Source organism: Balaenoptera borealis (assembly GCF_965194805.1).
Source record: "Balaenoptera borealis genome assembly, chromosome: 16".
Taxonomy (NCBI): Eukaryota; Metazoa; Chordata; class Mammalia; order Artiodactyla; family Balaenopteridae; genus Balaenoptera; species Balaenoptera borealis.
Genome location: NC_138872.1, coordinates 65657181 through 65680924, shown reverse-complemented (window position 1 = coordinate 65680924; position 23744 = coordinate 65657181). Strand labels below are relative to the sequence as shown.

Genomic DNA, 23744 nt, shown 5'->3' with positions numbered 1-23744 from the left:
CCAACATTACCTCTGTCACCTGTTTACTTAGACAATAAGCTAAATCAGAGAATATTAAAATATATACATACACACCACACATATATATACATTTACATACCAGGCATGCATATACACACCACACGTGCATATGCATACAACATAGACATATATACCATACATGAATATGCATGCCGCATATACATGTGTCTCCACCTCCTAGAGTAATGAAAATAAAAACAAAAATAAAGGGGACCTAATTAAACTTAAGAGCTTTTCAACAGCAAAGGAAACCATGAACAAAACGAAAAGACAACCTACAGAATGGGAGAAACTATTTGCAAATGATGCGACTGACAAGGGCTTAATTTCCAAAGTATACAAACAGCTTGTACAACTCAATATCAAAAAAACAAACAACCCAATCAAAAAAATGAGCAGAAGATCTAAATAGACATTTCTCCAAAGAAGACATACAGATGGCCAAAAAACGCATGAAAAGATGCTCAACGTCACTAATTATTAGAGAAATGCAAATAAAACTACACTGAGGTATCACCTCCCACCAGTCAGAATGGCCATTATCAAAAAGTCTATAAACAATAAATGCTGGAGAGGGTGTGGACAAAAGGGAACCCTCTTATACTGTTGGCAGGAATGTAAGTTGATACAGCCACTATGGAGAACAGTATGGAGGTTCCTTAAAAAACTAAAAATAGAGTTGCCATATGATCCAGCAATCCCAATCCTGGGCATATATCCAGAGAAAACCATAATTCCAAAAGACACACGCACCCCAATGTTCACTGCAGCACTATTTACAATAGCCAAGACATGGAAACAACCTAAATGTCCATCAACAGGTGAACGGATAAAGAAGATGTGGTACATATATACAATGGAATATTACTCAGCCATAAAAAGAATGAAATAATGCCATTTGCAGCAACATGGATGGACCTAGAGATTATCTACTAGATGAAGTAAGCCAGGGAAAGACAAATATCATATGATATCACTTATATGTGGAATCTAAAAAAATGATACAAATGAATTTATTTACAAAACAGAAATAGACTCACAGACACAGAAAACAAACTTATGATTAACAAAGGGGAAAGGTGAGGGGGAGCGATAAATTAAGAGTTTGGGATTAACATATACACACTAATATATATATAAAATAGATAATCAACAAGGACCTACTGTAGAGCACAGGGAACTCAACTCAATATTCTGTAATAACCCACATGGGAAAAGAATCTGAAAAAGAACAGATATGTGTATATGTATAACTGAATCATTTTGCTGTACACCTGAAACTAATACAACATTGTAAATCAACTATACTTCAATATAAAAAATTCTTTTAATAATAAAATAAAATAGATATATATACACACTACACATATATATACATTTACATACCACACATGCATATGCATACAACATATACATATATACCATATATGCATTATCATACCACATATACATATCCATGCCACACATGTCTATACATGCCACATATACATATACCCACAACACATGCATATGCATACCACGTTTACAGGCACATACCACATACACATATACATACTCCATATGCACTTACATATACCTATATATACCACATACACATATACATACCACACATGCATACACATACCACATATACAGATACATGGCACACATACATATCTATACCACGTACACCTACACATATGCCCACCCATAACACCTCCTGAATACCAGCTCCCGCCCCTGCCCTGCACACAAGCACACCTCTCTCCCCAGCTGCCGCTCATACTCAGTTGTCAGAAGCTTTGCTCTTTCTGAGTCACTCTGGGGCCCAGAATATTTGCTGAGACCCTGGAACCCACAATCAGTGGGGGACAGACAACAGTCTCCTACCCAAAAGCTGCCCCCTTCTCCCTTGCCAACAGCTCCCCAGCCTTGTGCAGGATGGGATGGCCAAGCGCTCAGGGAAGGTGGCCCATCTCCAGGAGAAACTTCCAAGCTAAGGGGTCACAACCTTTCAGACCCAATAGCTCCTTTTTGATAATAGAAATATTTGTAATCCCCACATTATTCCTCCAAAGGGAAATTCAAGGATACCTACACACATAATTTTTTTGTTAAATCAGAATAATGACCTGGTTGTAATATAAAGAAAAAATTAAAGGATATCTATAGTAAAAATAATAGGCGTTTCAATATATAAATGCCCAGACACCAACACCTGGACGATATCAGGATGAAGCAGCCACATGCTTATAGCATGACTGAAAATCACCATAAAAGCAATGGCCACAAACACCAACAGGCACGGGCCTGTGGGGATTCCCTCAAACACCACCGAGCTGGTTGCCACCAGTAATGTGAGCTCCTGAAATAGAGAGGGAGCAGCTCTTGTTAACATTCTCAGCAAAACAAAGTACAGTCTTTCTTTGTTACAGTCTGTAGCTGCATCCCTGGAAAAGTTGGTCAACATTAAAACCCTCAAAGCATGTTGTGTTTATATGCAAAGTGGAGTTAGGTTCTAAGTTCAGATGATTATAATGAATGCCTAGAAGGAACACTTTTCACTAGGGGGACTGCCCCATGCATTGCAGGATATGTAACATCTCTGGCCCCCGCACTCTAAATGCCTTTGGCACCCTCTGGTCGTTGTGACAACATCAATGTCCCCATGCATTTTCAAAAACACCCCCTGGGATCAGTACCATACCTGTGGAAAGCTACAGGTTCCAACAAGGAGACAGCCCTCTTGGTCCCTTCCTCCCACGCTTTGGGTTTTGAATGCTATTGTGTGAGGACATGATGCTTGGAACTTTGGCAGCCATCTTGGGGCCATGAGGTAAAGACTGAAACTTCACAGAGATATCACCTTAGCGCCTAACAATCATTGACTCAATTCCCAACCCTCTAACTGCCTGCTTCCAGACTTCCCATCACACAAATCAAATGCCTTTATTGTTTAAGCTCTATTATTTGAACATTCTCTGACTTGCAATGGAACACATCTTTACTAATAGAGGCAGACCCAACAGGCCAGCATGGGTGAATAAAACAAATATAAAAGATCCAGGCCATAAAATGATATGATGCCTCAGATGCCTTACTTTAAATACTCCCAGCAAAAACAAACAAACAAAAATGACTTCCAGTTATAAGATGAATAAGTTCTGGGGCTGTAACATATAGCATTGTGACTATACAATCCTGTATTGTACATTTGAAAGTTGCTAAGAAAGTAGATTTTTAAAGTTCTCACCACACACACACAAAAAAACCTGTAAATATGTGAAGTGATGGATGTGTTAACTAACCGTATTATGGTAATAATTTTTCAATATATACATATATCAAATCATTACATTATACACCTTATACTTACACAATGTTGTATGTCCATTATATCACAGTAAAGTTGGGGGGGAGGAATGGGATGGGATTGACAAGATTTTCTTTTAAGATAAATCTTGAGAAATCCCTCTTGAGAAAAAAATTTGAATTTTGGCTGTGGGGACAGATGAAACAAGATGGCAAATGTTGATAGCCGCTGAAGCTAGGCAATGGATACACTACACATAACGTACTGTATACGATTGTGAAAAGCATCATAAGAAAAAGGTGAAAATATATAATATTTTTAAAGGGTAATTTTTTTTTTTAAAGTTGGCTCACTTCTCTCCTGGAGCTAGGTTATAATTCTTATTTTGTTTTTTTAGAAGAATTGGAGACTATCCTGAGGGTTGAAATCTGCAACACAAAATGGGTCCCTGTAGATTTTATCATCTCAAGAGTACAGATTCGGGTAACGGAATATTAGAGAAGCTGAGAGATGTTATAGCCCCGTGGCTGAGCCCAGTGGCTTGACAGCCAAAAGTTCAGGCTCTGCTATTTATCGGGTGTGTGACCTTAGGCAAGTTACTAACCTCTCTGAGCCTCAGTCACCACTGCTGTAAAACGGGTTTAACAATAGTGCCCACCTCGTGCATGATTGTAAGAAACAAATGAAATTACATGTGTACTTAAGAAACAGTAGCTGCTGTGGCTATTATTTTACCTTTACTTCGAGTCTAAAGCCTGGACTCTCAGCCTTCCCTTGCCACCCAGGGAAATGACTAGGTGTTCTCAAGCTTTTAACCTGACTATATTTCTGAGCGCCCCCTACCTCCATTCTGATCTTATCTCCCCTCCCTTCCCCACCCCATCCCAGTATTAATATGGAGTGAACATTTATAATGTCAAGGACTGGGTTGGGCTCTTTACCTGGATTATCTCATTTAATCCATGATATTATTAGACCCATTTTACAGAGGAGGGAACTGAGGCTCAGAGAGGTTAAGGTCATACACCTCCCAGGTGGGCTCTGAAACCAAGTGTACCTGATTCCCTAAAGTTGGAGTCATTTTAAAAGTTCTCCCACCACAGGTATTGATGGGGCAGAATAAAGGTCTCACCCCAAAGACTGGCCCACATTTGGTCTCTACACACAGGTACCACCCAATTTTTTATACCCATTCTGCAGATAAGAAAGCTGAGTCCTACGGTCTATCCCAGCAGCAGAGATGGACCACCTTTCTGATTTCCACATCTCATGAGCTGGGTGTGAAGCTCACATCTCTGGGCTCTCCATCCAGTGCTCATTCCACTCCTCTCCCCACTCTACCTCCTACCCCTCAGCACTGACCCAATTCTGCACCCCAGGCCTGGGGAAGCAGGCGGAGTGACACAGTGGACAGTTGGTCCAGGGATCAGAAGATGCAGTTCTGGCACCAATAAGCTGTGTGAACTTGGGTCACTAACTTCCCTTCTCTAAGCCCCAAATTCCTCATCTCACCCCAAACCCTACATCTGTGGTCATCTCAACAGCCCCCAGGGAGAGTCCCACTCTCCTCTCACACCCTGACCCCCCATTCCTCACCCTCACCTTCAGAAGATGTAGACACAAGGAGTCATAAAACACAAAGAAGCCTGCTCTTTGGAGCCCAAAGTTGCTGTCTTTTCAAGGACAAAGAGAAACAGACCTGCATTAACCACTTACACCTCGACCTCCCCAGAGCTGGGTGAGGAGCCATATCTGCGGGAAGCACTGCCACCCTGTGGTCACTAGGCTCCACTGCAGGCCACCTCCAGGGGCTTGCAAGAAGTCCGCCATCTGCTAAAGGGCTGCGATTCAAAAGTGAAGAAGAAGGCACGTTGGCCCCTAGGGGTGGCAAAATGCAACAAGGCCAGGAGGAGAGAGAGGGCAATATGGCACACTGGGAAGTGCAAAGGGTGCTTCCCTGCCGGGAATGGTCTTCCCCAAATACGACACACTCCCTCTCTCACCCCTCCAAGCCTCAGCTCACAGGTGTCGTCTCTCACCACCCTATTTAAAATGGCAATGTCAGCATGCCCCACAGTCCTGTGCTCTATATTTCCCTGTAGCGCTCATCCCATCTAAGGGGCTACGTGCTTTACTGCCTTAGACCACAGGTCTTGCCAATTGTGTCTCCCCAGCTAGAAAGTTCATTCTAACAGGACAGGAAGTTTTGTCTGTCTTGCTGGCTGCTGTGTCCCCAGCACCTAGGATAGTACCTGGTCCATATCACATTTATTTTCAGTTGAATCAATGAATCAATGAATGAATGGGTTCAGTGGCTAAGGCAAGCCGCTAAGGCTCTCTGAGCCTCAGTGCCCTCAATTGTAAAACAAGGACAAAAACAATCCCTTCTTTATCTGCATCACAGGATTACAGTGAAGATCAAATGAGTTCCTATTCAGTGGGTTCTGTAGTAAGTTGAATGCGTCCCTCAAAAATTCATGTCCACTCAGAAGCTCAGAATATGATCTTATTTGGAAATATGGTCTTTGTCGATGTAATTAGTTAGCCCAGGGTCATCCTGGATTAGGGTGATCCCTAAATCCAATGGCACATGGGGAAGAAGCCTGTTCAGAGACGGAGGCAGAGATGGGAGTGATGCTGCCTCCAGACAAGGAACACCTGGGGCCACCAGAAGCTGGAAGAGTCATGGACAGACTGTTCCCTTCAGTGGGAGCATGGTCCCACTGACACCTCGATTTTGGATTGCTCACCTCCGGAACTGTGAGAGAATAAAGGTCTGCCGTGTTAAGCCACCTAGTTTGTCACACTTTGTTGTTGCAGCAGCCACAAGAAACTAAAACAGGTTCCTGTTTAACACGCTGGAAGGGGCAAAGCAGATGTCTGTGGTTGAATTACATGCATATCCTGTTCACCACAGCCCCGGTCAGCACGAATTCTTTATACGTATTTTTCTCTGGAATGTTTTCTTCTAAAACTAAAGGCTAGGGACTTCCCTGGTGGTGCAGTGGCTAAGAATCCACCTGCCAATGCAGGGGACACGGGTTCGAGCCCTGGTCCGGGAAGATCCCACGTGCCGCGGAGCAACTAAGTCCGCGAGCCACAACTGCTGAGCCCGCGCACCACAACTACTGAAGCCCACGTGCCTAGAGCCGGTGCTCCTCAACAAGAGAAGCCACCGCAGGGAGAAGCCCGCGCACCACATCGAAGAGTAGCCCCCGCTCGCCGCAACTAGAGAAAAGCCCGCGTGCAACAACGAAGACCCAACGCAACCAAAAATAAATATAAAAGAAATAAATTTATAATAAAAATAAAGGCCTTTGCCTCATGCTGAATACAAATGTGCACATAGCCAATGAGTGCGGGCGTCAGCCTGGGCTCTGCAGTCTCAGCCAAGGAGCGTGAGCAGCTCTTGCTGCAGGTGGTCTCCAAAAGAGGAGGCTCCTAGGGCGGGGGTTCCCCGATGGGTATGGCTCACTCTGCACCCACCTCTCTTTCTCCTGCTTCTCTTGGGTTTGGTGGACGATTCTGGCCCATCATGGAGTACCAGAGGTACACCGGTGAGAAAGCCAGACCTGATGGTGAAGTAAAGGTTTTCCACCAGCTCTAGGCTCCTCCAAGGAAATGGGTGTGTTAGTTTCTTACTGCTGCTGTAACAAGTTATCACAAATTTATGACTTAAGACCACATTTATTTATCATTTCACATTTCTGGAAGTCAAGAGTCTGAAATAGGTTTTATTAGGCTAAAAGTAAATGTGCTGATAGAGCTGGTTCCTTGTGGAAGCCGTAGGGGGACAATCTATTGCCTTGACTTTTCCAGCTTCTGGAAGCCACCCGCATTCCTTGGCTCATGGCCCCTTCCAGTCAGCAGCCTCCACGCTCCATCCTGTGCTCCCATCGTTACACCTCTTTCTCTGACTCTGACCCTCCTGTCTCCCTCTTTCCCTTATAAGGACCCTGTGAGTCCATGCCGCCCACCTGGATAACACAGGATCATCTCCCATCTCAAGATCCTCAACTTAATCACGTCTGCAAAGTCCCTTTGCCATGTAAGGTAACATTCACAGGTTCTAGAGATTAGGACGCTGGCATCCGTGGAGGCGGGGGACATTGTTTTGCTGACCACAGTAGTGAAGGGAGAAAGATGGTCAAGACCAGCCAGCAGTTTGGGTCAGATGGAAGCCTTCTGACATTTCCCATGGCCCCCCGACCATTCTCTGCCCAGCAGAGGAAAGATTTCCTCAATACATAGAACAGATCATGCCTCTGCCTGCTGTCAACCTCCCGTTTCTTCCTGTCACTCAGAATAAAACCCAAACTTCTCACTACAAGGATCTACGGATCTGACCTTGGCCACTTCACCCGACCTCATGGCCCAACACTCTGCAGCTTACTAACTGTGCTCTAGCCACTCTTTCCTTCTTTCTGTTCCTCAAAGACAGAAGGTCATTCCGACCTCAGGCCCCTTGCACCTGCTGTTTCCACTGTGTGAACTGCTCTTCCCTCTCATCTTCCACCCAGGCACCTTCTCGTGCTGCAGGTCTCTGCTCACAGAGGCCCACTCTGACCACCTTATCCAAAGGAGCCCCCCACCCATGCCCATTATTCCAATGTGATTATTCCATCACATTATTTTATTTTATTTTCTTCATAGCACTTATCACTATCTGAAGTCATCTCAACTATTTTATTTACTCGCTTACCTTCTGTCTGTAATGAAGGTAAGCTCCAGGAGGTTAGGAACCTCACCTGCCTTCTTCGCTGCTGCATCTCCAATGCCAAGCACTGTGCTTGGCAAGTAGGAAGTGCTTGTTAATTGTTTGTTGTATCAACAAGTCTCATAGGTAATCATACCTACAGGTATTATTACTACCCCTATTTTACTGAGGGCAAAACTGAGGTACAGAGAAGTTCTGTAACTTGTCCAAGGTCACCGAGCTATGTACTAGCTTCCTAGGGCTGCCGTAACAAAGTACCATAAACTGGGTGGTTTAAACAACAGAAGTTCATCATCTCACAGTTCTAGAGGTTGCAAGTCCGAGACCAAGGTGTCAGCAGGCTTGGTTCCTCCTAAGGGCTGTGAGGAAAGGATGTGTCCCAGGCCTCTCTCCTTGGTCTGTGGATGCCATCTTCTCCCTCTGTCTCTTCACATTGTCTTCCCTCTTGCATGTCCGTGTCCAATTTCCCCCTTTTATTAGGACACCTGTCAGACTGGATTAGGGCCCACCCTCAATGACCTCACTTCAACTTGATTACCTCTGTAAAGACCCTATCTTCTAAGAGGCCACATTCGGGCTTCCCTGGTGGCGCAGTGGTTGAGAATCTGCCTGCCAATGCAAGGGACACGGGTTCGCGCCCTGGTCTGGGAAGATCCCACATGCCACGGAGCAACTAGGCCCGTGAGCCACAACTACTGAACCTGCGCGTCTGGAGCCTGTGCCCCGCAACAAGAGAGTCCCCGACAGTGAAAGGCCCACGCACCGCGATGAAGAGTGGCCCCTGCTTGCTGCAACTAGAGAAAGCCCACGCACAGAAACGAAGACCCAACACAGCCAAAAATAATTAATTAATTAATTAATTAAATTTAAAAAGAAAAACACTCTAAGAGGCCACATTCTGCAGTCCTGGGGCTTAGGACTTCAACATACGAATTTAGGAGTGTGGGAGGACAATTCAGCCCACGAGAACTAGTATGTGGCACAGGCAGGATTCAAACCCGGGGCTGTGTGACACGACATCACTGCAAGAGAGAGGAAGGTGACTACAGTGGATGGTGGTATTGGTGGCCCCCACTGTCATGCAGTCTGACTTCTCTCGCTCAACCCCACCTGCTCATTTATAGCAAAGCCCAAAGCATGGGGCACACCAGAGACACTGTCAGAATCAAACCATGAGATATTTGCCCAGAGACAATGCTAACACGACAAAGAGATATCTCCCCCTAGTGGGAGTCGCAGGAAATGCCATTGGGAGGAAGGAGAAAAGGGAGCCTTGTTCAGATCCCTCTTGAGTGAGAGCTTGAAAGTGAAGCTGGACAACAGTCATGACGACCCTGGGGGGCAGGGCAGCCACTGCCGCTCAGCTCCAACTCTGGGCTCTGCAGGATGGTCGGGTCTCGGCTCCCAGAGAGGACATCTCCACCAGGGGGCAGCAAAGATCCCATTAATTTTCAAGCTACAGCCGCTATCTGGTCCCTTTAACTCCTTGTGGTGAGAGACGAGCAGGCAAAGAAAGGAGCCGCTGTCCAGGCAGCAGGAATCACCTCTTGGATTAGTGGGAGAGGCAGGACTGCCTTCCCACCCAGGGGTCGGGGCAAGGATGTTTAGCACCCACATGACTTCACCTGGGCACCTTGTGCCAGCTTCTGATAGCGTCTTAGTCAGTTCAGCTGCCATAACAAAGTACCACAGACTGGCTTTTCACCAACAGAAATTTATTTCTCACAGTTCTGGAGCCTGGAAGTCCAAGATCAGGGTGCCAGCAGGGTCGGGTTCTAGTGAGGGCATCTTCTGGGTTACAGACGGCCGATTTCTCACTGTATCCTCACATGGCAGAAAGAGGAGGCTCTCTGGGACCCATTTTATAAGGGCACTAATCCCATCCCTGAGGACTCCACCCTCATGACTTAATCTCCTCCCAAAGGCCCCATCTCCTAATGCCATCACATTGGGGGTTAGGATGTCAACATATGAATCTAGGGGGACACAAACACTCAGTCCATGGCACGTGGGGAAGGGTCAAGTGCAGAAGCCACAGCCTGAGTAGGGGATGGTGACCTTGAAGATGAAGATCTCAGTCAGTCCCAAGTAAACCCCTGAGGCCAGCAGGGGACACGGCCAAGGGCAAGGAGATGGAGAGTGAATAAGAGAGAACAGAGACAGCGAACGGCTGCTGGAAGCTGAGTCTCCCTCCCAGCCTCTTCCCTTCAGGAAGGGGGTGGGCAGACGCTGACAGGGAGCCCAGGACACAACTCAGACTCCAGTTTCATGGAAGACCATCCCAATACATGAGAGAAGTTCTAATCTCTTACAATCATGCAGAAGGGATATATTAGGTGAAAAGAGTGAGAGTCCGTATTCATATCTGCTTGTAATAATTCTGCACCCAATTACAATGTGTTTTTCCCACACCGCAATTCTTTGACACCAGCTGTGTGTCCTACAATTCAACTCAATTCTGACACTCTCTACCTGGAGGTAGCACCAGGTCCCACAGGTGTGGACTCAGTCCTACAAGACCCCCACCCCACCCCAAGATACCAATGGTATATCCAGTTTGTCTCCTGTGCTTCTGACTGACCAGCTATACATTGGAACTTCTTCATGTTCGATTAATTTGCTAGAGCATCTCACAGAACTCAGAGAAACATTTTGCTTACTAGGTCACGGGTTTATTACAAAAGAATATAACTCAGGAACAGCCAGATGGAAGAGATACATCAGGCAATGTATGGGGAAGGGGCGTGGAGATTCCTTGCCCTCTCCAAGCACACCACTCTCTCCAAATCTCCATGTGTTCGCCAACCCAGAAGCTCTCTGAAACCCATTCTTTTTGGGTTTTTATGGAGGCTTTATTATAGAGGCATGATTGATTCAATCATTGGCCACTGGTGACTGATTCAACCTCCAGCCCCTCTCCCCTCCCTGAAGAAGTGGGACTGAAAGTTCCCACCCTCTAATCACATGGTTGGTTCCCCTGACAACCAGCCCCCATCCTTAGGTGCTTCCAAAGTCACCTCATTAACATAACAGAAGACTCCTTTCTGCTCTCATCACAGGAAATTCCAACGGTTTTAGGAGCTCTGTTCCTGGAACAGAGATGAAGACCAGATATATATTTCTTATTATAAATCACAATATCACAGCTTGAACTTGAATTTTTTTTTTTTTTTAATTCTGGACTCCTGCAGAAGAAAGGAAGAGCAGTGGTTACCTGTGGGGGAGGTTACCTGGGTGCATGGCTACAGAAAGGAGGACAGAGCTGCAGCGGACAGGCTGAGAGAAGAGAGGGGCTGAGATGGAGGCTGTAGGGCACCTGCCAACCGCGGTCACCAGCACAGAGCCAAGTGTCCCAGGAGGAAGAGATGCCGTTTTCCTCTCACTGAGCCCCTGGAAAGCTCTCTGCAGCCCCCCTAAATGATGGGGTTTTACACTGGGTATTTCTTTACATTGCTGTTTTTTTGTGGGTTTTTAAAATTAATTTATTTATTTTTGGCTGCATTGGGTCTTCGTTGCTGCACGGGCTTTCTCTAGTTGTGGCGAGCGGGGGCTACTCTTCATTGTGGTTCGTGGGCGTCTCATTGCTGTGGCTTCTCTTGTTGTGGAGCACAGGCTCTAGGCACACTGGCTTCAGTAGTTGTGGCACGCGGGCTCAGTAATTGTGGCGCACGGGCTTAGTTGCTCCGCGGCATGAGGGATCTTCCCAGACCAGGGATCGAACCCGTGTCCCCTTCATTGGCAGGCGGATTCTTAACCACTGCACCACCAGGGAAGTCCTACATTGCTATTTTTTAACTGCTTGAACATATTATCCACCAAGAAATAAATTTTAAAAATAACCTTAACTATTTTAGAGTGTATGTATGTTGTTACAAATTTTCTGGGTCTTACAAGTCTTTATACACTTCAATATAGAGAATCTGCTTTTAAAAATCAAGCTTCAAGAAATAACTTTTTGAAAAATGCAAATAAGTACCTTTCCTGCAGGACTGTTGATAAACAGGGGAAATCTAGAAATAATCCAACTGCACAATGATAAGAAATATTTACATAATCGTGGATCCAGGTTTAAAAGCCATGCTTATAAACTAGTTTTTATAAAATTCCATGTGTAAAACTTGTTTTAAGAAAATGTTGTCAAGAGATAACAAGAGTTGGTGAAAATGTGGAGAAAGGACAATCCTTGTGCCCTGTTGGTGGGAATATAAATTGGTACAGTCATTATAGAAAAATGTATGGAGGCTCCTCAAATATTAAATATGATCCAGCAATCCCACTTCTGGGTATATATCCAAAGACACGGAAACAATCTGTGTCTACTGACAGATGAATGGATAAAGAAAATGTGATAGATGGATAGATTATAAATAGATAGATAGATAGATAGATAGATAGATAGATAGATAGATAGATAGAATTCAAACATAAAAAGGAAGGAAATCATGCCATTTGTGACAACATAAATGAAACTGGGGGGTATTATGTTAAGTGAAACAAGCCAGACACAGAAAGACAAACTATATGATTTCACTTATATGTAAAATCTTTTTAAAGCCAAAGTAACAGAAACAGCAAGTAGAATAGTGGTTGCCAGGGGCTGGGGTGGGAGTGGGGGGGTGGGAGGGAATGGGGAGATATTGGTCAAAGGGTACAACTTTCCAGTTATAAGGTGAATAAGTTCTGGGGATGTAATGGACAGCATGGTGACTATAGTTAGTAATACTCTATTGTTTACTTGAAAGTTGCTGTGAGAGCAGATCTTAAATGATCTCTCCACCACCAACACCACCACACAAAAGTGGTAATTATGTGAGATAACGGAGGTGTTAACTAACTTTATTGAGGTAATCATTTCACAATATATACATGTATCAAATTATCATGTTGTATACCTTAAACTTACACAATGTCAATTATATCTCAATAAGACTGGAAAAAAAGAGAAAATGTTGTCAGGTTAATTATCAATCTGGGCTGACAATGAAATATGATACAGTCATTTAAGTTTTTTCAAATAACATTCAACCATGTGCCATGATATTTAGGATTTATAGTATTTGCTGGTTTTTCTGCAATAAGCATATGTTAGTTTTGTAGTGAGAGAAGCTGTTTTACCATAAGCTGTATTAAAGTAAAATAAGGAAGTGAAGGGGTTGGGGGGTCTTGGACCTCCCAGGACCTCCTCATCCCTGTGTGGCCACACTGGTCTTCCCTGTCAGCCAAGATCGACTATTTCACCAGGTGAGATTTACTGAAATCCAAACATCAGCTCCGCATTCTCTCTGTAACTGCAGGTGGGTCTCTCCCCCTGTCTCCATCATGGACTGAATGTTTTTGATCCTCCTAAATTCATACATTGAAGCCCTAACCCACAATATGATGGTATTAGGAGATGGGGCCTTTGGGAGGCAATTAGGTTTAGATAAGGTCATGAGGGTGGGGCCCCCATGATGGGATTAGTGCCCTTGTAAGAAGAGGAAGAGACACCAGAGCTCTCTCTCCACCATGTGAGGACACAGTGAGAAGGCAGCCAACTACAATCTAGGAGGAGAGTTTTTACAAGAACCCGATGATGCTGGCACCCTGATCTTGGACTTCCAGTCTCTAGAACTGTGAGAAATAAATGTCTGTTGTTTATAAGCTGCCCAGTCTATTGTGTTTTGTTACTGCAGCCAGTAAGAATGGACCAAGACAATCTCCCTCCTAGCAGCCAGAGGAAAAGTTGCAGAATTTGCCTCTGATCGTGTACCCCTGCTTAAACTTTTTGGTTGGCCCCACTGCCCTCAGGACAGACCTACACCCTTTACCTTTCCACCCTTCCACCCTCCTTTAGGTCCCCTACCACCCTGTTCCCTGTGCTCCAGCCACGTTGGACTTCTTACAGCTCTTCAAATGCTACCTAGGCCTTTGCTCATGTGGTTTCCTACACTGAGAGCCCCATTTTCCTGATCTTTCACCCAGTTGGCTGAGAGTCAGCCTCCAGGGGTCAACTTAGGTGTCATTGCCTCTGACCCCCCAAGTCAGAGGTAGGAACCTTCCTCTGAACTCCTGGGCCCCATGCCAGCTCTCTCAGAGCAAGTACTGCATCTATAACTGTCTATTCATGATTGCATGAGTCAGTCCCAACAGAAGAGATGATCCTCTCAAAACAGGACAATGTAGAAAAGATTGCTTGGGTTAATATTACCAGGTAACAAAGAATCCCAAAACTTAGTGACTCAACGTAACAACACAGTTTTATAATCTCTTTTCATTCTAGGGGTTGACCAGTCTCAGCTGGCAATTCTTCCGCTCTACATGTTGTCACCTGGAACTGCAGTCATCTGAAGGCTCGGCTGGTCTGGATGTCCAGGTGGCTCACTCACATGGCTGGCGGCTGCAAGCTCAGCTGGGGCTGTTGACCAGAGCACCTAAGCTCTCCAACCTGTGGCCTCTCCGTGCAACTTGGGGTTCTCACAGCCTGGCAGCTAGGTTCTAACTGAGAGAGTCCCAAGCATGTGGAAGCAGAAGCTGCAGGTCTCTACAGGTCCAGCCTTAGATGATACACAGCATCACTTCTACCACATTCCACTGAGCAAAGAGATTCACAAGGCCAGCCCTGATTCAGTGGGAAGAGAAACAGACTCTACCTCTTGATAGGAGGAACAGCTGGAATTTACAGCTTATCTTTTTTTTTTAATTGAAATACATTTGACATATACCATTATGTACATTTAAAGTGCACAAGCTATTAGTATGATACATTTATATTTAGTAATATGATTACCATTGTAGGGATAATTAGCACCTCTATCACATCACATAATTGTCATTTCCTTTTAGTGGTTAGAATAAGTTCTAGTCTCATAGCAAGTTTGATGATGTTAATACAATATTGTTGTCTACAGAGTCATTATCCTGTGCATTAGATCCCTAGGACTCACTACAAGTTTGTACCCTTAAACAGCATCTGTTGTATCCCCCCAACCACCATCCCCTGGTAACCACCATTTGACTCTGCTTTTATGAATTTGGCTTTTTTAGATTCCACATATAAGTGACATCATGCAGTATTTGTCTTTCTCCCTCTGACTTACCTCACTGAGTATAATGCCTTCGAGGTCTTTAATCCACTACAAGTGTTTGTTTACAAAAGGGCTAGTGACAAAGGTGTAGGTGCAGAGGAGCCATGTAGGATAGTGTGTCACCTGGGGTTAGTGGTCGCAAGGAAAGAGATTTGCGTGGAAATGGCTGCCTCACAAACAAAAGTGACTTTCAGTTGACGGCCATCGCCAGCCCAAGGCACAGGAATAAATACCCTGGCTTCCGTCGCCTTCCTTTCTCCAATCTCCTACCAGGGCTCCCCCTTGGCCAAACCCAACCAGAAGCCGGATGGCTGCGAGCCCATTGAGGTAATCTACAAAGCCCAGCTTCCTGGGGCAAAAGAGGGGTGGAGAGTGGATCTGGGGGGACAGACAGAGATTCAGCATATGTGTCCACCTTCCCTACCAGACTGTAAACCCCTAGGAGACCAGCACATTTAATCAGTCAGGTGAGGCCGGGCTGTGTTTGCAGAAACACACAAGCCTTGACACTTAGTTGCATAAAAGAGTGAAGTTTCTTTCTTGTTCATGCATATGTACCTCGTGGGTCTCTGCGCACCGTGGTCACCCAGGCACTCAGAGACCCAGAAGGTCCCAAGGCTGGCAGGGAAGCCACCATTTTGCACAGTGCCACAGGGAAGAAAGCACAGGAGGGTCTCTTGACAACCATGGAATCTTTCTCCTGGAAGTGACACCGATCACTCCCACTGCAACTCACTGGCCAGGAGTGGTCACCCACCTTCCCACAAAGAGACTGATGTGCAATCCTACCACACGTCCAGAAGGCAGCAAGCTGGAAATATTGGGTCAACAGCACTAACGTCCTGTTCTTGTTTGCATCCCTGGCCCCTAGTGCAGCACCCTGGTAATGTTTGTCAACTGACTAAATGACTATCATAGCAGGACCATTCTCCTGTTGGTGGCAGAGAATAGAAGGGTGAGAATAATCCACTGGGCTACTTGTCCCCCAAAGTGACCTTCAGGTAGAAAAAATATGACAGTAAAACGATTACAAGAAAATGCATAAATAGCCATTGTTCACTTACTCATTCGACATGCATAGTGAGTGCCTAGAAGTTTCCAGATTCCCATGGATTCTGGTATTTGGACAGGAAAGGGCTCTGTATCACTCAACTTTTTGTTTGCAAGCAATAGAAACTGGCTCTGGTTAATTAAGCAGTAAAGGTGTTCGGTCAAAAGTTATTGGAGGAGTTTTGTAATCGTCTGTACCCAGTGGGGCCCAGAGAGGGGAAGCTGGGTCTCCCAGGGCAGGGACACTGGGAAGGGGACACGCCAGAAGAAGGCCCGCCCTGAGCCTGTTCTGGTTTCCCCCTTGCATGGCATCTGCCCAGCTGGCAATGGATACATTTCCTCTGCTCTGTCCTCTTTCTTCTCCCCCAGCTCCTGGTTTCTTCCTCTGCCCTGACTCACTTTCATCCCTGCCTGCCCCCATTACATAACTGTCCCCTGTTATGTAACCCAAGTCACCCCAGGCTCCCGTCCCCTCCTCGCAGCTCCCACTTCAGCCTTGCCTGTCAGGTACAATCCTTCACAGTTGGCTGGGCCAAACTCTCAAGAGGAATGCGAAGAGAGGGAGGAGGAGGAGGGAGGGGGAATGGGAGAGGAAGAGGCCATCCCTCATCCCAGCAGGGGCTGGACGAGGCTCCCTGGGAGGAAGGAGCTCTGGAGGGTCCTGTTCTGCGCATGAAGCCCTGGCCCACGGCCTGCTGTCAGGATACACAAGCTGGTTTTCTGTGCCTCAACTTCCACTTCTGTAAAATGGGGATAGAGATATAGTTAATAATACTGTATTGCTTACTTGAAATTTGCTGAAAGAATAGATCTTAAGTGATTTGACCACAGCCCCCCCAAAAAAAGAAATAACTTTGTAAGGTGATAGAGTATTAATTTGCTTAACTGTGGTAACGTTTCATAATGTATACATATATCAAATCATGTCATATGCCTCAAATACAATTTTTATTTGCCAATTATACCTCAAAAAAGCTAGAAAAACATTTTGATAAAGTTAAATGCGGATATATTTTACCTCATGGGATTATCACAGGATTGGAAAAGTTTATATATATATATATAATTTAGAACAGTGCCTGGCACTCCATAAATACTAAAGAACTATTTGCAGGACTTCCCTGGCAGCCCAGTGGTTAAGATTCCACACTTCCAAGGGAAGGAGTGCAAGTTTGATCCCTGGTGGGGAGACTAAGATCCCACACGCCACACAATGCAGCCAAAAAATAAATAAATAAATATATTTTTTAAAAAAAACAGCTTTAAAAAATAAATAACTATTTGCTTTGTTTTGGTGAGATGGATTCTAAATGTGTGTCTTGATCAGTTGTTCTCAAACTTTATGTTCTTGGAACCCCTTTACACTCTTAAAATTGATAGAAGACCTCAAAGAGCTTTTGTTTAGGTAAGTTATACCTACCAATATTTACCATATTTTAAATTAAAGCCAAGCAATTTTTTAAAATGTTTATTCATTCATCTAAAATTAATAATAATAAACTCATCACCAGTTAACGCAAAATCTTTTTACCAAAATTACCCCTCGATTTCCCAAAACAAAAAGCACTAGTGAAAGCATAGTGATATTTTACATTTTTGAAAATCTCTGTTATGTCTGACTTAATAGAAGGCAGCTAGCTGTATGCCACATCTGCCAATGCATTCAACCTGTTGCAATATCACGTGTCTTGAAGATGCTAGAAAATTTCACTGTATACTCATGAAAGAATGATAGTGAAAAGGACAAATAAGACCTTTGTACTATTATGAAAACAGTTTTGATCTGGCAGACCCCCTGAGAGGTTCCCTGGAACACACTTTCGGAAAAACCTGGTACATTGAGGAGAGGAAGAGGGCAGAGAAAACAGGCATATTTTCATGTCTTCACCCAATTTGTGAAGCCCTACTTGGCACCAACTCCATCCAGGCAATGATGCAAAGCCCTTGACAGGTATCAGCTCAGTTACTGCTCATTTAACTCTGATGGGTGGGGCCTGTTATGATCACCCTCCACTGCACAGATGCAGAAACCAGCCTAGACACAGAGACACTAAGTGACTTTTCCAAGATTGCACAGTGATCTGGATATTCAGTGCCCAGTATTTCTGACTCAAGAGCTCCTGCTCTTAAACTCAGAGTTCTAATGTTTCCTCCCACCCAGCTTAGGCCACTTCTGGCCAATGAAATGTAAGGGGAAGTCCACAGCTGACAGGAGATGGGGAAAGGGGTAGTTCTAGGAATGATTTCCTTCCTGGTTAACAGGAAGCTCATAAGGAGAGTTCTCTTCCCTGAACCCCTCTTTCCTACATTTTGAGAGAATCAGGTGAAGACTTGATGGTGCTGTGGCAACCATCTTGTGACCATGAGGTGCCAACCTGAGGATGGCAGAACAGAAGGCTGGAAAGAGTCTGGGCCCTTGTTGACATTGTTGAGCCATGAACCAACTGTAAGATCACTCACATCCCAACTTACTGTTGTGTGATAACAAGAATCCCTACTGTTTAGGCCATTTTTTGTTCTGTTACTTGAATATTGCCTAACCTACAGCTTTGGGGACATTTGGAGCATGCCCCCATGCTGGCTTCACAGGGAACCACAGGGGCCATGATGAGACTATTCCAAGGAATTTGTGGACCACAGACAAGGACCTGTGGGAGCCAATGCAGGAAAGAAATAGCAAGTGGCTGCCACATGGTGATGGCAGTTGACACCCTGGTTTGTGGACACCTGTGAGGCACCCCGATGGGGACTCTGGAAATAACTGAGGAACACTTTGCAAGAGTGACTGAATCTTCTAACACATAATGGGCAGCATAAGTTACACTGAGGCAAGAAAGAGTGTGATGATCGATTAGTGATGTCTGTCACAGGCACAGACCCGTAGAGTGGTAGCAATGATGCGTCCCACACTTGCTTACTCTGGGCTGCTCACTCCAAAAATGCATCCAGAGATGACAATGGCCTGAAGTGTCCCTCACTCCCACTCTGGAGGGAAAGTCAAGTTCTGGAGTCTCTGGGGAAGCTGAACCCCCAAGCAAGGGCTCCCAGAGCTCCATTAACTGGAGGCACTCCCCCATGCCTTGGACTAACCACCTCTCACGCTCTAGTGAAACAGTCTGCCTCCTCAGCTGGCCTGGAGCTCCCTGAAGCAGGATCCACCTCGTGTCCATCTGTGAACCACAACGGGATCGGGCACAGAGCCTGGCACTTAGCAGATACCCAAGGAACATGTTAGTGATGCCATCAAGGTCTTATATTCAGGCAGTCACCTGTCTGAGACAATTAGAGGGGTACTGAAATTATCCTATCAGCTGCCTGAATCCCCGTCATTCAAATTCACTTCTCCATGGAGTTAAGTTGATGTTTCCAGAAATTTCACCTGTGAGGTAGTGCAGTGAATGGGAAGAGCCTGAGTAGCCAGGTTCACATCTTGCCTCTGCTCACTTACCAGCCATGAGACTTCAGACAAGTCATTCAACCTTTCCAAGACTCAATTTTGTCACAGCAAGATACTGATATCTACCTCTGAAGGTTCCATGGTTAGAACAAGATGATCCACAGAAATGGACTTGGCAATTCCAGAGTCCTGAGCAGCACCTTCATTTGGAAGATGATCTATTTGGCAGAGAAAAGAGGTTTGGATACAGAATAGACATACTTCAAAGGGGAAAGCAAGGCTGGAATTTAATTATTCGCTTAGTCAACAAATATCTGTTGAACTGGGCACGGGATACAAGGATGAACAACAGACATGGTTTTCATTGAGCTTAGAGCCTCTAGTCACATGAGTAAATAAAACTGAAAGTTCAGTTCCACAGTCATACTAATCACATATAAAGTGTTCAATAGCCACATATCGCTGGTGACTACCATACTGGATGGTGCAGATAGAGAACACTTCCATCATTGTGGAAAGTTCTTATTGGGACAGCACTGAGATACAGTCTAGCGGGGAGACAGACACTAAAAAACGAGCCACACAAACACCTAATTACACATCGTGACATTTGTCAGTAGAAAAGCCGCAGGCAGTGCTCTAATCATTTTTCAGTTGAGAAGTAGAGCCAGGGAAGCCATTAGCTTGAAGTGGATGGAGTATTTGAGAGGTGACATAGCTCCTGGCACCTCCTAGAGCTGTTCCCTCCAGGGCTGGAAACCGGGAGAGCACTCCGGGGACATGAGGCTTGTCTATGATGATATCTGACCTTGCAACAAATGACACTAGTTTAGCCACTGGTTGAGAGGAAGGGCCTGGGTTGAATCCTAGCTCTGCCAACTGTATGACTGTGGCGGGTAATTAACCCCCCTGGGCCTCAGTGTCTCCATCTGTAACATGGATGAACAACAGTATCTGGCATAGAGGGTTGCTGGGAGGATTAAATACTTTGAAGAATATAAAGCCCTTAGAAGAGCTCCTGGCCCACAGTGAGTACTACATAAGTTATCATGATGATGGTGACGGGTCCTTGGGACCTTGAACTTTGTGGGGGAGGCGGGGTGAGATGCATCTGCTACTCAGTAGCCTCCTTCATTTTCACCCTTTGCTTCCCAAAGTATCATCACTCAAAGCTAAACCGATCATCACAGTCAGGGTCCCTCTGTAAAATAAGCCAGGAAAGAGAATATAACCATGATTGTAATATTAACCAAACTCACACTAACAGTTTTCCATGCCAGGCTCTGTGTGAAGCCCTTTACAGGTATTATGTGTTGTTTTTTGTTTTTTGTTTATTTGTTTGGCCACACAGTGAGGCTTGTGGGATTTTAGTTCCCTGACCAGGGATCGAACCCGAGCCCTTGGCAGTGAGAGCGCAGGGTCCTAACCACTGGACCACCAGGGAATTCTCTGTATTATGTGTTTAATCTTTACAATAACCCCAATAGGCATGTACTACTACAATTATCTCCATTTTGCATGTGAGGAAATTGAGGCTTAGAAAGTTGAACTTGCCCACGTTTACAGCGGGAAAGAAAAGGATCTTGGCGTCAGTTCCACTAAGTACCACCAGGTGGCAGTGCCCATCCATTTTCCAGTCCCCCAGTCCGGCGGGAACACTGAGGAAGGGTCCTCTCGCAAACATTTAAAGATTGCCTACTGAGTGCCAGGCACTGTTCTAGGCGCTGAGGATACGTCTGCCGATGAAACCGGGATAGTTTTCTGTTTTCGTGCTTCTTCTCCTCCATTTTTCCTTAAAATTAACATAAAATATTTGGAGAGATGCGTGCCCAAAGGATACGTGGCTTGCCTGGGAGAAAACCGGCTTGGCTCGGGGGTGGTGGTGGGGGGGAGAGGATACTGGGAGGCTGGAGGTTGGCGGGAAGGGGTGAGAATATCTGAAAGGTCCGGAGACCCCAAAGATCAGGGCCTAGAAATATGCCCAGAAGGGAGTGTTATTCCTCAACCCATCTTCCTGCCTCCCCACCCCGCTTCCTCCACGCAGAGAAGTGGGGAACAGGGGTCATCTCCCTGTCCTGTCTTGTACGGCCGGGATGGGGTGGGAGGGTCTTACCCACACCACAAGTGGGGGGGTTCTTCAAAGTTATGGGGTTTTTTGGGGGGGGGAGGGGGCGACCTGGAGGAGCCGGTCAGAAGCTGGAGCGCAGCCCCCAGGCCCGGTCGAGGCAAAGCCGACATCGGACAGCCCGGGGGGACTAGGAGCCAGACTCAGTGTCGAGGTACAAGGCGGCCCGGACCCCTTCCTTCAAGCGGGTCCCGCGGCTGCCCCGTGGGCGCGCCTGCAGCCTGTGTCCTGAGCGTCTGCGGAGCGCCAAGCCGGTGGCCCCGGGCCTCCGAAGGTGTGAGCGGGAAGGTCGTGGACGTGTGTGGATGTGGATGATGTGTGGGGCGACGGTGATGGGATACTGTGTGCGGAGCCACGTGAAGGGTGCACCGTGTGGACCTGTGAGTATGTTTGGAGTGGCCAAGGATGCGGGTGTTGGGCTCAGGGTGCGTAAAGGGACAAGGACACTTGGGGGGGGAGGGTAATTGGAGTGTACCCAGGCGGGAAGGGGCTGCCTAGTTGATATTGGGGCGTTGGTGATTTTGGAACGCTCGCGGCGGAATCCTCTCTGCGCCCTGGATCGGGTGCTAGTCTATTGTGGGGAAGTTAATGTTTAGGAACCCACGGTTTAGAAAGCCCCTCCGTGTGTGTGTTTCTGAAAGTGGATCAACCTGGGGATGTGTCCGGCGCGCCCGGACTGCTTATGGACGCACTGTGGATGTGCGGGTGGTGTTCGCTAACTGGGGACACTGGAGAGAGCTCGTCTCAGCGCCGCAGGCCAGGAGCAAGGAGATCGCGCGGGGCTGCTTTCGGAACACTCAGCCTAGCCTGGGCCGGGGCGGGGCGGGGCTTGGACACTCCGGGGGCGGGGCCTCCCGGGGGCGGGCCGGCCGGAGGGGCGGGGCCGCGGCGGCTGCAGCAGCGCGGGCCGGGCCAGGGGGCGCCTCGCTCGGCAGCGGCTCGCGAGTGCGATGCAGTGAGGCAGGACGGGCGGGCGCGCTGGGCTGGGGACACGGCTGCGCTGCAGAGATGTGACTCGGGCCGAGGGCCAGCAGGAGCATCGGCGCTGCGGGGCCGCGGGGGTCGGTGAGTGCGAGCCGCACCGGTGGGGTGGAGGGCGCTGCGGCGACCCCAGAAACTTTTCCCGCCGTGGACTTGAGAGGGTTGGGGTGGGGTCTGCTTCTTGTGCTTTTCTGAGGCCCCCCCAAGGGGTTATTCTGCTGGGGGAGCTGGGGGATCAGGGTGGGGGGAACCACAGTGTGGCGGGAGACGAGCCGCAGAGGGCGGGGCGGGGGGCGGGGAGGGTCGGGACCTTTATGGGGGGAGGGGATGTACCCGGACCAGGTGGAGATCCAAGTCTCTGGGGAGGATCTGGGGGCGACCACAGGCAAAGGGCAGCTGGGACTGTAAGGGAGCCCAGGCGTGCCCGAGTGACTCCTGTGAGGGCAGCCGCGGGCAGGGCTGCGTGGCAAGCCCGTGGGGCCTGAGCACAGGCAGGGCAGACGGAGCCGGGGGCACAGGGGCCGAGCTGGGGGGTGAGCTGCCGCACCTGCCATAGGGGCTGGGGGCCGAGCTCGCAGCCGGCCGTGGGTGCGCACTGCGGGAAACGAGGGGACACCGCGGGCGAGAAGAGCTGAGCTCTGGGGCTGGGGGAAGAAATGAGGGGCGAATGCATACAATGGCGGGATGTTAGCGTTGCTGTTGCGGCCAAGCTAGAGGTGAGGATCAGCCCTGTGCTGCGTCCCCCCCCCCCCTTGGGGGACACGGGCTTCCAGCGCCAAGCACCCCGGGATCCCTACCGCCTGCACCCGCCTCGGCCTGGGGGAGCTGGCTAACCAGCCAGGGAGGGGGCGTACCGAGCTTACCACCGAGGACGGCTCCAGCGCAGCCCGCGGGTTTCTTACCCGGCTCTGTCACTCCCAGGCCTAGCCAACACCCCCCCACACGCACACACCCACCCAACTTGTCCCCAGTTCGCTAAGGGGCGGCTCCTTGGAGCGCGGACAAAGGCCCCTGGAGTGTGGCGGGCAGCCGCGTCCCCGCCTGGGGCCCCGGGCCACGCGCCACATTGGCTGCCCAACTGCGCCAGCATGGGGTGG

The 23744-nt window shown here is 47.4% G+C and overlaps 1 protein-coding gene and 1 long non-coding RNA gene across 6 annotated transcripts in view; one reads left to right on the top strand and one right to left on the bottom strand.

The window, feature by feature from the left end:
• The window catches only part of LOC309614381, a 117893-nt gene extending 95534 nt beyond the window's left edge, over positions 1 to 22359 (bottom strand). Inside the window, exon 1 of the long non-coding RNA XR_014236140.1 lies at positions 16159 to 22359. This is a non-coding gene — a long non-coding RNA (uncharacterized lncRNA). The remainder of the gene's footprint in view (positions 1 to 16158) is intronic.
• A 205-nt stretch (positions 22360 to 22564) lies between these two features.
• GPRC5B (G protein-coupled receptor class C group 5 member B) overlaps positions 22565 to 23744 on the top strand; it is a 54250-nt gene continuing 53070 nt past the window's right edge. For 2 of the 5 annotated variants that reach the window (XM_082362572.1, XM_082362573.1), the window contains exon 1: positions 22566 to 22731. The gene's annotated coding sequence lies outside the window, so the exon portion shown is untranslated. Of the gene's footprint in view, positions 22732 to 23744 lie in introns of all 5 variants that reach the window. The other 3 variants (XM_082362571.1, XM_082362575.1, XM_082362574.1) reach the window with 3 other exon arrangements.